The sequence below is a fragment of the Notolepis coatsorum genome (genome assembly GCF_963971535.1).
Source record: "Notolepis coatsorum genome assembly, chromosome: 4".
NCBI classification, from domain to species: domain Eukaryota; kingdom Metazoa; phylum Chordata; class Actinopteri; order Aulopiformes; family Paralepididae; genus Notolepis; species Notolepis coatsorum.
In genome coordinates, this window is record NC_140168.1 from 7,895,870 (window position 1) to 7,912,471 (window position 16,602).

Here is a 16,602-nt window from a genome sequence, read left to right on the forward strand (position 1 = left end):
CGTTTAAAAAAAAAACTGTTGGGGGAACGACGACGACTTCGTAACCTAGTTACTTTCAAAGTAACTAAGTTACTCTGATAATCAAGTAATCAGTAAAGTAACTTAGATTACTTTTTAAAGGAGTAATCAGTAATCAGTAATCAGATTACTTTTACAAGTAATCTGTGGCATCACTGGTCACGGCATACAAGTATACAATGAAATGCGGGGGGTCTTGCCCGCAACGATGTGCATAATACAATAGTAATATATAATAAGAATCCAATAGAACGACATTGTGCAATAAAACAAGTAAACAAAGTAGGGCATATCGGTATATGTACATGAGTTATTTACACCCAGATAGCAAAATATGAGTGAATCAACGTTGAAATAGGGTTAGGCATAAATATTGAATCTATGTTGAAGCCTGACATCGAAATTATACAAAACGTTGTCTATGACTTACATATTGAATCAAAGTTAGGTTTTCAACCATAACTGATACTATATCAATGTTGATTCAACCATCATCTAAATGGTAATCTACATGCACATTTTAGTTGATTTTATATTGAATCAATGTTAGACATCAATGTTTATTCAACCATAATCTAAATGGTAATCTATTTGTACAGTCTAAAGACAGTGCCTAATTGCCTCTATGTAACACATTTCATTCACAAGTTAGGTGTGAATGTATCTGAGAACGTATTTAACACACCTGACGACTGGCTCTATTGATGACCCCCCCCTCCTTGGTGTGGCCAAATCTCCTCTAAATGAATCTATATGGCTACAGATGTCTAATATCATCCAAGTACAGTCAGTGCTTTCTCAGACTGATAAAAGACATCCTATGAAACCCCACAACCTTTATTCACCAGACTGACACGCTGTCTATCTGTGATAGATATACCAGGCTTCCATAACAAGAGTGTAATACCCCTTGTTCCTCTGCTATTTAAAGTGGGCCTGTTTACTGTGGGGTGTGACTTCCCCTGTGTACTTTTATGACCGGCAACTGTCGTTCTCTCCACTCCAGTCTAGAAGGGGGGGTTTGTTTGGACTGCACTTTTGGCTAAGCCCTGTTTTTACATTATGGATTCATTTCTTTTATTCACACATATTAGTTATGGAATTCAAGGTCAATATTTACCACATATGCAAATTAGCCCAGGTGGGATATAGCGAGTTGGCGAGTGCAGCGCATTCCTGTGTCTGCTCAAATCTTTGGGTGCACGGAGTGCCACCCCGTCCCATGAAGAACGCATCCCTCATACATCACTCCGGGACTATAAAAAGCTGGTGCCACTAGCTGTATATGTCTGTAAACTGGCGCGAGACATGTAGGGAATTGGTCCGTGGAGGTCGGCTGAGCTTCCGCTTCCGCAAGCCACATCCGATGTGCGCATTGGTGCGCGTGACGTATTTGTTCAGCGCACTCGTCCGCACGGACCTCGCATCCATAGATATATATAGAACACTAGATAGCTTAAGGCACAGTCACCAGCGTCGCTGAACCGCCGCCATCTTGCCCCAGTCAGCCTTTCTGTTATGTTCTATGGTAGCTGTTGGGGGATCATCCCTATGTTCCCCGGGTCCTATGTTCCCCGGGTCCAATGTTCCCCGCTTGATTGATTAATAGATTAGATAGATAGAATAGACCGGCGGAACTATAGTGGGACTTCAGTCCAATTGGTCACTAGTAGTAAATCATTGTAACTGACCGTTATAAATAACATTAAAGAACTAGATGGGAGCTCTGTGTGCGTGTCTATCCATGAGCCGTTTAAACTTTTTTGGTGTGGGTAACGTTAACATAATTAACCCCTTCCTATTCCACCTTTCCCTTTTCATTGTAAGGTTTCTAGGGTCATTGAGGGAGGGTACTGCTTGCGGGGGGAACCCAGGGTATTTATTTACAATTCAGTCACTAGGTGTGGGAGGGTTTAAGGAGCCACCGGGGGAAGTGGGAGCGTGTTGGGGAGTACTGCTGACCGCCCTGCTGCAGGGGAGGAAGACCAGAGTACCAGACCAGGTTGGTAAATCCCGGGCCCCATCCACTCACACTACCAGCCTTCAGTCGACGCTCCAGGCCCAAAGACGAGGGTGCAGTCAGACGGAGCTCTACTGTGTCCAGCTACCTTGTGACTGCCAGCAACCGTTCCCACGAAGCAGGGATAATCCACCCTGCTACACATAGATCTATATAGACCACTAGATAGCTTAAGGCGGAGTCACCAGCGTCGCTGAACCGCCGCCATCTTGCCCCAGTCAGCCTTTCTGTTATGTTCTATGGTAGCGTCAGCTAAATGACTAAATGTAGCTGTTGGGGGATCATCCCTATGTTCCCCGGGTCCTATGTTCCCTGCTTGGTTGATTAATAGATTGAACATTTTATAAATTTTTATTATTTTATTAATTATTAATGTCCGCCTTGTTTCGAACTGGTTAAGCTTAGGCCCTCTTTCGAAGTTGGTTAAGGTTAGAGTTTGGAATCAGGGCTGGTGGTCTAAAATTTTCAATCAATCAAAGCGGGGAACATAGAACCCGGGGAACATAGACATGTTGGAGGGTGAGTGATCTGCAAATACTCATAACTCGCTGAAATATTGCCGGATTTACAAACGGTTTGGTTTATTACAAGCATTATTAACGTGGCTATGATTCAAGCGGTTTGTAAAAAAACATCTTAAAAAAAAAAAAAACATTTTCATAAGTATGCAGTATCATAACTACATCTTTGATGTTTATAGCAAACCAACCCGTTTGAAAATCGGTAAAGAATTGAGCAATCTATGGTTATTTAAATAGTACATGCACCATAGACATTAATGTTATTAGTAGCTGAGCTGCATCTCTACATTTCGTAGCCGCATTTCTGCAGACCCCTCTCTGATTGGTTGAACTCCATTTCTGCAGACCCCCCTCTGATTGGTTGAGCGAAGCCCCTCTCTGATTGGTTGAGCGTGCGCATGCGCATGAGCCGCGACAAGCTCCTCCAGAAACTCCGGAGGAAACTCCGTTAAGCTCCAGAGAGAGAGGCTGAAAACCCACAGTTCTTGCCCGACGGATGGGAGCGAATCCCGGATCCGAGGTTTCTGATGACTACCCCCAAAACATGGAGGTCGCGAACGCAATTTATACGCATGGAAGTATTGATTACGCCATAACGAATCATTAAAAAAATATACCGTTAACTGGAATATGTTGTGTGTGCCTTTCTGAATATGATTTGGGAGGGTTATAATAGAAGAAAGACAATGTAAACAATATAACGTTATGTGAATAAACCGCGAAATAATAACTAATTCCTTGGTCAATAGAAGTCTCTGTGATACTTTCTGAATATGATTTGGGAGGGTTATAATAGAAGAAAGACAGTGTAAACAATAATGTTATGTGAATAAACCGCGAAATAATAACTAATTCCTTGGTCAATAGAAGTCTCTGTGATACTTTCTGAATATGATTTGGGAGGGTTATAATAGAAGAAAGACAGTGTAAACAATATAACGTTATGTGAATAAACCGCGAAATAATAACTAATTCCTTGGTCAATAGAAGTCTCTGTGATACTTTCTGAATATGATTTGGGAGGGTTATAATAGAAGAAAGACAGTGTAAACAATATAACGTTATGTGAATAAACCGCGAAATAATAACTAATTCCTTGGTCAATAGAAGTCTCTGTGATACTTTCTGAATATGATTTGGGAGGGTTATAATAGAAGAAAGACAGTGTAAACAATATAACGTTATGTGAATAAACCACGAAATAACCACGAAATAACATAACGTTATGTTATATAATGTTACAATGTACAGTTTCTAACAGCTGGCTGTGTTGTGAAATGTGCATAACGTTATGAATAAACCGCGAAGTCACGGGAAATAAATAACGTTATACGCGAATCTGGTAGTACATTTCTGCTTATCTTCTTGATATGATAACATTACATCCGCCTTTTACCGCGTGATGAGCTAAACCAATCAGAGAGGGGCTTCGCTCACATGACGCTCAACCAATCATAGAGGGGCTTCGCTCAACCAATCAGAGAGGGGTCTGCAGAAATGGAGTTCAACCAATCAGAGAGGGGTCTGCAGAAATGCGGCTACGAAATGTAGAGACGCAGCTGAGCTGCCTGGGGCAAGATGGCCGCCCTACGACGACGTCGCTCTCCATTGGCCGGCAGCACGGGTAGTGTTCTATATATATCTATGCTCGCATCCAGCTCTGTTTGGGGCCATTACACAAATGACATCACGCGCACCAATGCGTACGTGCGGATGCGGCTTGCGGAAGGAAGTATATTTGGCAGAGTGTCTGCAACATAGATATATATAGAATATATATAGTTCTATATATATCTATGGTCTGCAACGCGTGATTTTTTCCATAGCCTATGTGTGCGAAGACGCTCTCTGATTGGCTAGCCGGGTACAGCGAAGACCCTCTCTGATTGGTTTAGCGCCGAAGGGTCTCTTCCGCCTAACCCTAACCCTAACCTTAACCCTAACCTTAACCTTAACCCTAACCCTAACCCTAACCCTAACCCTAACCCTAACCTTAACCTTAACCCTAACCCTAACTCTAAGCATAACCCACTTCGAAAGAGGGCCAAAGCATAACCACTTTGAAGCAGAGAATATATGTACAAGGCGGAAGATACCCTTCGGCGCTAAACCAATCAGAGAGCGTCTTCGCACACATATGCTACAGGAAAAAAATCACGGGTCTGCAAAGCGTGTATATTTTCCCCAACAGAGTTTCACTTCCGCGTTCGGTTTGCGCGATCTGATTGGCCACTGACGTTTTTTTCAGCGCTAATTGCGTTACTCCTAACAATCGCGCCAGCAAGCTGTTACCCTAACCCTAACCTTAACCAACTAACCCTAACCTTAACCTTAACCCTAACCTTAACCAACTAACCCTAACCCTAACCTTAACTCTAACCTTAACACTTTGATTGCCACTCACGAGTTTTCTCGGATTTATAATAGTTACGTTGAAAGCCACTCACGAGATTTCTCGGAATTATCAGCGCGCGCCTCGAATAATATTGATCATCTAGCGTTTATTTGAAAACAATTCATAAATAGGCAGACAAATATCAACGTTCTGGAATATTCCAGTAAAAGACGATTATCACAGAATGGCCCAGAATGGGCTGTTTTTTTTACCTCAAAACGGGTGCTTTTCAAAATGCTCTCAAACGGAAATGAAGCGATAAAAAACCAATCTGCCTTGACAGCACTGACTGGAAAATTATTCTTTGATAGGCGACGGGCAGATTAGACACATAGCCATAATTTAAAGTGGATGGTGGCATTCAAGCACTAAGTCGTGCGCCCCCTGGTGGCACTGAAAGTGTTAAAGGGGAGATGAAGCATAGCGATATAAACATAGTCATCAAAGCATCAAATTAGTATTTAGATAAACCACAGAAAAAATCACGTTATAAAAATAAGGCGTTTCTAAGAAAAAACTATTTGTTATGTCCATTTATGTAGCATTTATGAACATGTGCGCCGCCATTTTGTTGCTGACGTCACGGTGTTGGTTTGGTCTGGCTCCTGGTTTACACTGCTGGTTAGCTGCCTAGTAAACATGGAGTGTCTTGAAAGTCAGTCAGTAAATGCAACATTGCCTACCAAACAACGGGACCGCGTGGTTCTTTTTGTATTGCTCCTGGCTGTTCAAACAAATTTTACCGTGTGAAAGAGAGGAAAGTTGGTTCATTTCCACAAACTACCAGTGAAAAAAACAGTGTTGTTGGCACATTGGCTGGCTGCACTCAAGCGGCGCGATCAGCGGATCAGCCTGTTGGACAGGGAAGGAAGATCTGCAGCAAACACTTCATTGCCTCGGATTATGTTGTTGAGGGTGAGAGGTTTGTCCAGAAGACCACTAACGGTTCAGCTAACGGTTCAGCTAACTAGCCTAATGCAGCATTTAGCGTGCTGGCTACCTAGCTACGGTTCAGCTAACTAGCCTAATGCAGCATTTAGCAAGCTGGCTACCTAGCTACGGTTCAGCTAACTAGCTACATGCAGCATTTAGCGAGCTGGGTTAGCCGGCTAGTTGGCTTTGAATCCCGGCTAGGTAGCCAGCACGCTAAATGATGCATGTAGCTAGTTAGCTGAACCGTAGCTAGTTAGCCAGCACGCTAAATGCTCCGAGACGCTGGTTGAACGGCCTGGGCCAGTCTGTCTGTCGAAGACCGAGGGAACCGCATCAGGCTTCAGTTGATTAGTTTTTTTAGGATTGTATTCAGATGGATTTTTTAATATAGCGTGTATCGCAAATAAACTGCAATCAATCATCTATATTATGCGTTTAGGCCTATAACTAGCGTTCTAGGAATTACTGCAGAAAACGATAAAAATATATTTATATTCTAGACGGTATTTTTGTATGAATCTATGAATGAAAAAGTATAACGTTTCTACATCCTGAACGATAGATAATCGATGTTGAATGGGCCATAGTAATGTCAATTTAGCAATACAATTTAAAAAGTTATAGCCCTGCAAAGAAGGTGAACATCTCCATAGGCTTAGACTGGTAGCAGTGATCATACATTGATGGATAGAAGCATGGCAGTTAATGTGTTAAAGGTGCTTTTTTTTATATTTCTTTTTTAATAAATATATGTTAAATAGCTCTACATTCCAACATCCATCACTGATATAGTGTTTGGTCAGTAACATGGATCTCCCAGTCCCTCCGCTCTGCAGTAAACAGAAAATACATTCCCACAAACAAGGGACTAAACACGTTTCGCAATTATGCCACATCAATGTGGAACGCCCTACCCAAAGCTGTGAAGGAATGTGAATCACTACCCACTTTCAAAAACACTCTCAAAGAACACCTACGGGAGACTGCAATTCGAAACTGGGCCCTACAAATGTCCTAACCCAGTTGTACAGTAAATTACCAAGTATGGCTTTGTCAGTATTCCAATGTACAGTGTACAGTGTACCCCACCCCCCCCCCCTACCCCCACCCCCTACCCCCCCCCCCCCCCCCCCCCAATGTACAGATGAATTGAAAATGGGGGACCCTGATGTAAACAAGACGAAAGTCTTTCTCTGGTCTGCATCCCCTTAACAATTGTATGTATTGAGCTGTACTGTACTGTACCCATTCCGCAATCTGTTAATTAAAGTTTTTAATCAATCAATCAACTTTATCCAATAAGGAGAGAGAATACTACATATTTGTACTTATTTCAAGAATAATTTCCAAGCCACATTATCTTACTGCACTGGCAGATTATTTTACTTGTTTCAAGGACACATGTGCTTAAAACTAGTTTTTATTTCTTATTTTTGTCATACCATTTTTGCAGTGAGGAGTTCTCTCTCCTGATTGGATAAAGTGGGAATGGGAATTTATTTAATTCTTACTGATAGAATAGAAATACTTGTATTATCCTGTGGGGAAATTTTACACTGCAAATCGCTCAACATTTAAACATTTAGACAGGACAGGTCACAAATTAGAATAATAACACAAATCAAATCAAGTTGCCTAGGATAAGAGTAGAGTAAAATAGAATAAAATGAAATGAAATAAAATATACAGAAATAAATACAGTAAGAATATACTGAGCATGGGGGAAGCAGTGTAAACAATTTGGTCAATATAATTATAATTTAAATCTAACTAAATGAAATATATATTCACAGTATTCACAGTGTCACATAAGGTGCAGTATGCTTCAGGTAGTGTATTGTCCTCCTTGGGTTCCTATAAGTCCTAGATCAATGTCTGGCAGCCGTCGCTGCCCCCTGTTGTGGAGCCTGGAGGCTGCTAGTCTAGCCTAGCACTGAACATGCTCCTCCTGTCAGCCAAGTCTGTGTATAGTGGGTGGGTGGGGTTTTCCCTGATGGCCTGGAGCTTAGCAAGGCTCCTCCTCTCCGCCACCCTCGCTAGAGAGTCCAGCTCCACCCCAACCACGCTGCTGGCCTTCCTGACCAGCTTATCCAGCCTAGTTGTGTCCACTGCTCTCAGTCCGCTGCCCCAGCAGATCACAGCGTACAAGAAGGCGCCCGCCACCACCGACTCATAGAACATCCTCAACATCCTTGTACAGACATTGAAGGTGTGGTATATTTCCCAGGCTCAAACTGAATAACTACTGTAGAAAATGGGTGGGAAAATATTGAAGTCTGTATTTCCCCAAGGTCGGCCGCTACTGGACGAAGCTGATAATTGTAAGATGCAGTGCACACACTTTAGACAGTGGTGTAGACAGTGGCGCTGCTGGCTCTCCGGCTAGTGACGTCACTGGCGCGCCGGCTGTTGTGGAGGGGGGGGGGGGCAACCGCGAGGGGGGGGGGACGCTCTCTCGTTGTCGGAACACAGTGTGAGAAGAGCATTTATGCAGGTGAACACCAGGAAGGCTGCTGGCCCAGATGGCATAACAGGACGTATACTCAAGACCTGTGCCAACCAGCTGGCCCCTGTGTTCACCGCCATATTTAATCAATCACTGGCGGAGTCAGTGGTCCCTGCCTGCTTCAAGATGTCTACCATCATCCCTTTGCCGAAGAAACCCTCCCCAGCATGTCCAAATGACTACAGACCGGTGGCACTCACCTCTGTGGTCATGAAATGTTTCGAGAGGCTGGTCAAGGACCACATTTGTGCCTCCCTCCCCAGTGATATGGACCCTATGCAATTTGCATACAGGACAAACAGGTCCACCGACGACGCGGTCTCCCAGGTACTGCACAGCACCCTCTCGCACCTTGACCGTCAGAAGGGGGGCTATGTGAGACTGTTGTTCATTGACTACAGCTCAGCGTTCAACACCATAGTCCCCACCAGACTGGTGGACAAGCTGATCGAGCTAGGTCTGAGCTCCGCCCTGAGCGCCTGGGTACTGGACTTTCTGAGCGAAAGACCCCAGGCGGTCAGGGTGGGGGGTCAGACCTCCAACACCATCACCCTGAGCATCGGGTCCCCCCAGGGCTGTGTTCTGAGCCCCCTGCTGTACTCACTCTACACACACGACTGTGTGGCCAAGTTCAGCTCCAACTCCATAGTGAAGTTCGCAGATGACACGGTGGTGGTGGGGCTGATCTCGGACAACGACGAGAAGGCCTACCGGGAGGAGGTTGAGGTACTGGAACGCTGGTGCCAGGACAACAGCCTGCTCCTGAACATTGGTAAAACCAAGGAGCTGATCGTGGATTATAGGAGAGGACAGCAGGAGACACACACACCACTGATGATAAACGGGGCTACCGTGGACAGGGTGAGCAGCTTCAAGTACCTGGGGGTCCACATCTCAGAGGACCTGACATGGTCAACACACATAGACACAGTAGTAAAGAAGGCGAAACAGCGTCTCTACCACCTGAGACAGTTAAGGAAGTTCAGAGTATCGGGGAAGATACTCCAGTCCTTCTACTCAGGAGCTGTAGAGAGCATCCTGACCGGAAACATCACTGCCTGGTATGGAAACAGCACGGCACAAGACAAGAAGGCCCTACAGAGAGTGGTGCGCTCAGCCGAGCGTACCACGGGTATTGCACTACCCCCCCTGCAGGTTCTATACAACAAGAGGTGCAAATCCAGAGCCTGCAGGATAATGAAAGACCCTCACCACCCCAATAACAGCCTGTTTCAGCTGCTGAGGTCAGGCAGACGCCTGCGAACCCCAGCTACTAGGACAGAGCGGCTTAGGCTCAGCTTCTTCCCCCAGGCCATCAGAGCCATGAACAATGAACATTGAGTGCTCAGAACATTGAACTGTCCACACACAAGCACACATGAACACACACACGACACGCACACTGTGCACGCTCACACACGAGCAGCCACTTAACACTTTAACATGAGCGGGCACACACTCATGTCGCACACACGCACACGTATGGCCAAAGGAAAGGACACTTTAAATTAGAATAACAGGAACAGTGTATTGCACTACCAAAGCTAACTAGCATGTCCCACATGCTCTGTAAATAACTATGTACAGATACCGAGATGTCACTCCATGTTACCTGCTACCTGTTACTGCACAATGTTGTTTCCTTCTCTTGATTCTATTATATGTACCACTGTATTGCACATCGTTGCGGGCAAGACCACCTGCATTTCATTGTATACCTGTATGCCGTGACAATTAAAACTCTTGACTTGACTTGACTTGACTTAGATATGGTCATTCTGGTATTGTTCTGCTAGTCCGCCAAAAGGGTAGTCGAGCAGGTCTGACAAGAGTGATTAAATCCCTCTCACGTCCTTTGGCCCCTGTCACGGTACACAGAATTTAGGTCTGGAGACAAAGTGATTGCATTATAGTGGTAACCGTAAACACAGACTTTGTCTCCTTCCCCCACGTTAGAACTTAGAAACAAAGGACTGAATAGAATGGTCTGTTGATCAAGCCCAAGTGGAACAAAGAGATGGCCCGTAGGCACTCACCACTGATACCGTAAACAGGACACTCCGGAAAATGCAGCTGTCCTGCTAGCAATAAACTAATACAGGAAATAGCCATAAAAGTAAAGTTGGTTAGCTTAAAAACCCTATGTAGGACTTGTTTGGAAATATAGTTAATATAGTTAATGTGTGAGGACATTAGAACAAACTAGATTGGATTAAAGAAAACATACCAGTGAATTTAGATATTTAGAGAGTAAATACTTTGATTTAAGGATAAAGTATGTGTTAAACAAACCTAACATAAAGCAACATAGAAAATAGTAAGACGAGAGCAGGAGGCAACACACAGACCGACAGAGATGCTTTTTGACCCACCCCCACTGGAAGCAGACGGCGACGAGTGAGAACGAGAACAGTCTTTTTTCTTTGTTCTTAGGAAGAAGAGACGACCTCCGAGAAACCAGAAGACCATTCTTTAATTGTATTCTTTTATTCTGAAACGGATAGCCGATGGCATAGTATCGGGTATATTTGAATCAGTGCACACAAGTTCTTGTTATTTCACTTCCTGACTGCTGAAATAAAAGAAGTATTTTTACAATAGCTCAACTCTCTTCTCTTCATTTGATGCTTCTTATTCTTCGCTGCCGTCCTGCAAGGCCGTGTTGGCCTTTATCAGTAATAGGGTTTTAACAACGGACAAATCACAATGCAGAGTAGCTAGGATATCTGGTTTTAATAGGTAAAACCACTGAACACTTTTACGATAAAGGATCTCAGCCTTCTGAAGAAGTAGAGTCGGCTCTGGCCCTTCTTGTACAGTGCTTCTGCATGTTTTGACCCATTCAGTTTGTTGTCGATGTGCACACCGAGGTATTTGTACACCTCAACCATGTCCACATCAACTCCCCTGATGGAAACGGGGGTCACAGGTGCACTCCTCCTCCTCCCCAGCTCCACAACCAGTTCCTTGGTCTTCGCCACATTTAGCTGCAGGTGGTTTTTATCGCACCATGTGACAAAGTCCACTACCAGTTCCCGGTATTCCCTCTCGTCACCGTCCTTTATACATCCCACTATCGCAGAGTCATCAGAAAACTTCTGAAGGTGGTAGGACTCTGACCGATAGTGGAAGTCGTTGGTGTAGACAGTGAAGAGGAAGGGAGAGAGGACTGTCCCCTGCGGGGCCCCGGTGTTGCTGACCAGTCTGTCTGACACACAGCTCCGTAGGCGCACGTACTGTGGTCTTCCCGTCAGATAGTCAACAACCAAGGACACCAGGGGGGCCTCTACTTGCATCGCCTCCAACTTCTCACCCAGTAGCCCAGGCCTTATGGTATCAAAAGCACTGGAGAAGTCAAAGAACATGACTCTCACAGTGCTCCACGGCTTGTCTAGGTCAGTGGTTCCCAAAGTCGGGGTCGCGACCCAAAGGTGGGCCGCGAGCAGCCACGGGAGGGCCGCGAGATGATTTCCAAAAAACTAAAAACTAAAAAAAAAATTGTCAGGTCACTGAACTTAGAAGCAGGCCAGGACAGTGTTTCTAGTTGTATTCTAAAATTCTATTCTATTGTATTCTAAAATGTGACTATATGGTTTTATATTAACTTAATAAATAAACAAAAACGAAAAATCTACTTATTTCAACGAACATTTCAAACTAAATAACAGATTATGCACATAAAACGCTGAAAACAACCGAAGCAACAATAGTATTTTAATGAGGCTATTATTATTATCATTATTATTTTGCAACAAGTTAGCCCTCTCATAAATAGCACATATAAATGAATAACTAACTTGAACTAACTTAATAGGATTGAAGTGATATTTGGCTTAAAAAATCGGTCGCCTGAGAAAAAAAAAAAAAAAAAAAAAACCCGACGCCTTATTTTCTGGGCCCCAGCCTGAAAAGTTTGGGAACCCCTGGTCTAGGTGAGTGTAGGCTCGGTTCAGCAGGTAGATGACAGCATCCTCTACCCCCAGTCGGGTCTGGTAGGCGAACTGGAGTGGGTCTAGGTGGGGTTTGGTCACCGGGCGGAGTTGCTCCAGGACTAACCTCTCCATGGTCTTCATTATATGAGAGGTTAGAGCCACCGGCCTGTAGTCCTTGGACGTGCTGGGACGCGGGCACTTGGGGACAGGGACCACACAGGAGGTTTTCCACAGTGTCGGGACTCTCTGCAGAGCAGAGGGACTTGGAGACCCATGTTACTGACCAAAGACTCTATACCAGTGATGGCTGTTGGAATGTATACAGCTAACAAACAAAAAAATACCAGTTTACAGCTGAAGTCTGACCATATTGAAGTCTGAAAATTCCTGACCCCTACAGAAAAGGGTGTATTTGGGTACATGAATACTGTGTATTCACGCCAGATAGATTTTGCATTGTACTGAGTACTTGAAAAAGGTTTCATCTCCCGGGGACAGAAACCAAGCTGCTCTTGGAAGCTAAGAGATAAGATATTCCTTTATTGATCCCCTTGGGGAAATTCAGGCATCATAGCAGCATGGGGGGGAGGGGGGGAGGGGTACAGGTAGTAAAACAACACAGTATACAGGTAGTAAAAGACAACACAGGCAGTGTAAACAATTTGATCAATATGGTCAATATAATTTACTATCTGACTAGCTGAGGAATATTCACATTATTCACAGTGTCACATGAGGTGCAGTATGCAAGAGGTAGTGTTATAATAATTTACTATCTACTGAGTATACATTAATCAAAGTACCAGGGTAGTCTACTTTGTCCCCCTTGGGTTCCTATAAGTCCCAGGTCAATGTCTGGTAGCAGTCGCTGTCGCTGCCCCCTGTTGTGGGGCCTGGAGGCTGCTAGTCGCTGCCCACTGTTGTGGAGCCTGATGGCCGCTGGTATGAAGGACTGTCCGAGGCGGTTAGTTGAGTGTCGGGGGGGGATGAGTCTGTGGCTGAACGAGCTTCTCATCTTGACTAGCTCGTCGTAGAGGGGGTGGTAGGGGTTCTCCATGATGGCATCCAGCTTCCTTATCATCCCCCTCTCTACCATCACCTCAAGTCTAGGTAGCTCGACTCCCACCACGGAGCTAGCCTTCCTCACCAGCTTGTTGAGCTTGTTGGTGTCCCTTGAGTTGATGTAGCCTCCCCAGCATGCCACAGCATAGAAGAGGATGCTGGCCACAACAGACTGGTAAAAAGACTGCAGCAGTTTGTTGCACACATTGAAGGACCTGAGTCTCCTCAGGAAGAACAGCCTGCTCTGTCCCTTCCTGTAGAGGGCCTCTGTGTTGTCCGACCAGTCCAGTTTATTGTTCAGGTGTACCCCAAGGAACTTGTATGAGTCCACCATCTCCACCTCCACCCCTCGGATGGAGATGGGAATCGGGGGGGGCCTCTTCTTGCCCCTCCGGAAGTCCACCACCAGCTCCTTGGTCTTACTGGTGTTGAGTTGGAGGTGGTTGCTGTCGCTCCACCCCACGAAGCTCTCCACCAGGGCTCTGTACTCCTCCTCATCATCGTCGGTGATGTAGCTTACGATGGAGATCTACGATGGAGCTAGACAATAATAACTGTATATTAGCTATTCGGGCTGTATGTCTTTCACAGCTGGTAGGGCTGTATGTCTTCTATCTGATCAGAGACACTCAGTGGTTAAAACATCATTCGGGAATAATACTAAAGTTCTTCTCTGTCTCCAGAACGTCTCTGAGGACGGGATTTTTTTTTAAATTTTTATATTGAAACATGGATTTTCCAGTTAAATTATACAAATTCACGAATCAATAATTATTTGAGAGGGGGAAGGCGATATTTTATAAAAGCTCTGTGGATGTATTATTAAAGAAAAAAAGAATAGTCTACATACTGTACACATTTTATCTATAGCAGGGGCATAACTTACGCCGGGGACATCGGAAAGTGTCCCCAGCATGTTTTCAGAATGCAGTTATTGTACCCCCCACGTTTTACCGTCCAAATACATGGATAATAAACGGACGACCGCGGCGACCGCGCGGCCAGCACTAGGACCACACACAGAAAATTGCTGATTGTCTCTGAGCTGAGTCTCTGACTACCTGTCCTATTATTATGCAAAGAGCAGTAGACGGGGGTCGCATTCTTGCCCTGCACGGGCCAAGTACCCACTCGCTACAGTATAGTCTTTGCATAATAATAGCTCGGGTCGTCAGCCGAGCCGAGGTGTGTTTCCTGTTTGTTTCTCTTGAAAATAATCGTGGTTCATAAGACATGACAAATGCGTGTTTACAGAGTCCATCAGCAAGACATAATCATTTGCAAGATTTGCAAACAAGATACAAACTCATTGCAAATCAAATGCCCACCCTACTGATCTGTTCATGTGTTATAATAATAATAATACATTCGATTTATAATGCGAGCACCTGCATTACAATCAAATGACTGATCTGTTATGTGTTATGCACCCGAGTCTCGAGAGGCACTTTACCGCAAGGTTCGGTTTTGGGGCCCAAACTCTTTCTTTTATATATTAATGATATTTGTGATGTTTCAAAACTATTACAGTTTGTCTTGTTTGCTGATGATACCAATTTTCTTTTTTGCTCTGGAAATAATTTAAAGGAACTAGCAGAATATATTGTGTATGAAATGATAAAGCTAAAGAAATGGTTTGATGTAGGCGGCTACGTGGCGTAGTGGGCAAGGCGCTCGCCACGAATGCTGGAGACGCTGGGCTCGCCTGTTCAAGCCCAGCGCTCCACATTGCTTTCAGTTTAGCTGGTCGTTCATACTAATACACATTGGCCGTATTAGGGGGTGGGAAACTGATGGGTGGGGATCGGGCGTTGTGGACAGCGACTCCTACAGGTCGGTTGGTGCGCCTGCGCAGTAGAATCAGGAAGTGTCGGGGGCAGCGTGAGCCTCCCACGCGTTACTCCTCGCCACTGAGAGATCGAGCTGCGCAGGTGAAAAGATGCGACTGCTGTTACCTCAAGTACCGGAGGGGACTTGTGCTATGTATGACTTAGTCCACATTGCAGCCGGCTTGTGGGAGGCAAGAAACAGCGTTCGTGACAGGGGAGGGTTGAATTGGATGATACGAAATTGGGATGGGAGAAAATATAGAAAAAATGGGAGAAAAAGTGGATACAAAAAAAGAAATGGTTTGATGTAAATAAGCTATCACTGAATCTGAAAAAACTAAATTTATGATTTTTGGCAATCGAAAACTAGATGAAAATATAGTACTGACAATAGATGGAGTTGATATAGAGAGAGTTAATGAATTCCGTTTTCTTGGTGTGATTATGGATGATAAATTAACATGGAAATCGCACATAGCACACGTTAAAAAAAATATGTCCAAGAGTATTTTTGTTATGAATAAAGTAAAGGATGTGTTAGAGTATGAGGCAATGAGAACACTCTACTGTTCACTCATCTCACCTTATATCAGTTATTGTATTGAAGTATGGGGGAATACTTATGGGACCAATATAAAACCATTATATATACTACAGGGCCATAAGAATCACACATAAAGTGAGTTATCGAGAACACACAAATACATTATTTATTAAATCTAGAATAATTAAACTTGATGACATGGTTAAGTTTCAAACAATGTTAATTATGTTTAGGGCAAGAAATAATACACTGCCAGAAAAACTACAAAATCTTTTTCATTTAGAAAGTGAGTTTAGTAGGAGAAAATACTATTTTAAACATCAGTTTGCACGTACCACACTTAAACAGATGTGTCCTTCCGTTATTGGTGTAAAGTTGTGGAATGCTCTCCATAGGGAGCTTAAGGGATGTAAAAGTGTTTATCAATTCAAAAAAAATTATAAAAAAGAAATATTTAGTCAGTATGAAAATCAAATGTGATCTGAATAGTGAGATCTTTTCTTTTCTTTTTTTCTCTCTTTCTTTTATTCTTTATTATTATTATTATTATTTAATTTTTTCTTTGTTTAACTGTGGAATGTGAGTTTCTGTATAATGGTATAAATTATTATTTGTATAAATTAGGTTGTACACCGACCATTAAGAAAATACATTTTTAGTTTAGGAATAAGGGGCAGTGTAAAGGCCGAATGAGTGTTTTTTGTTATTGATTATTATTAGTATTATTATTATCATTATTTTTATCAATAGAAGGTTACAATTTATGGGAATGTAATGATTGAGGGGAATGTTATGATTCTGTGCAGCCTGTTGGGTGGACTCTGCTGCGCCGTGAGTGGATC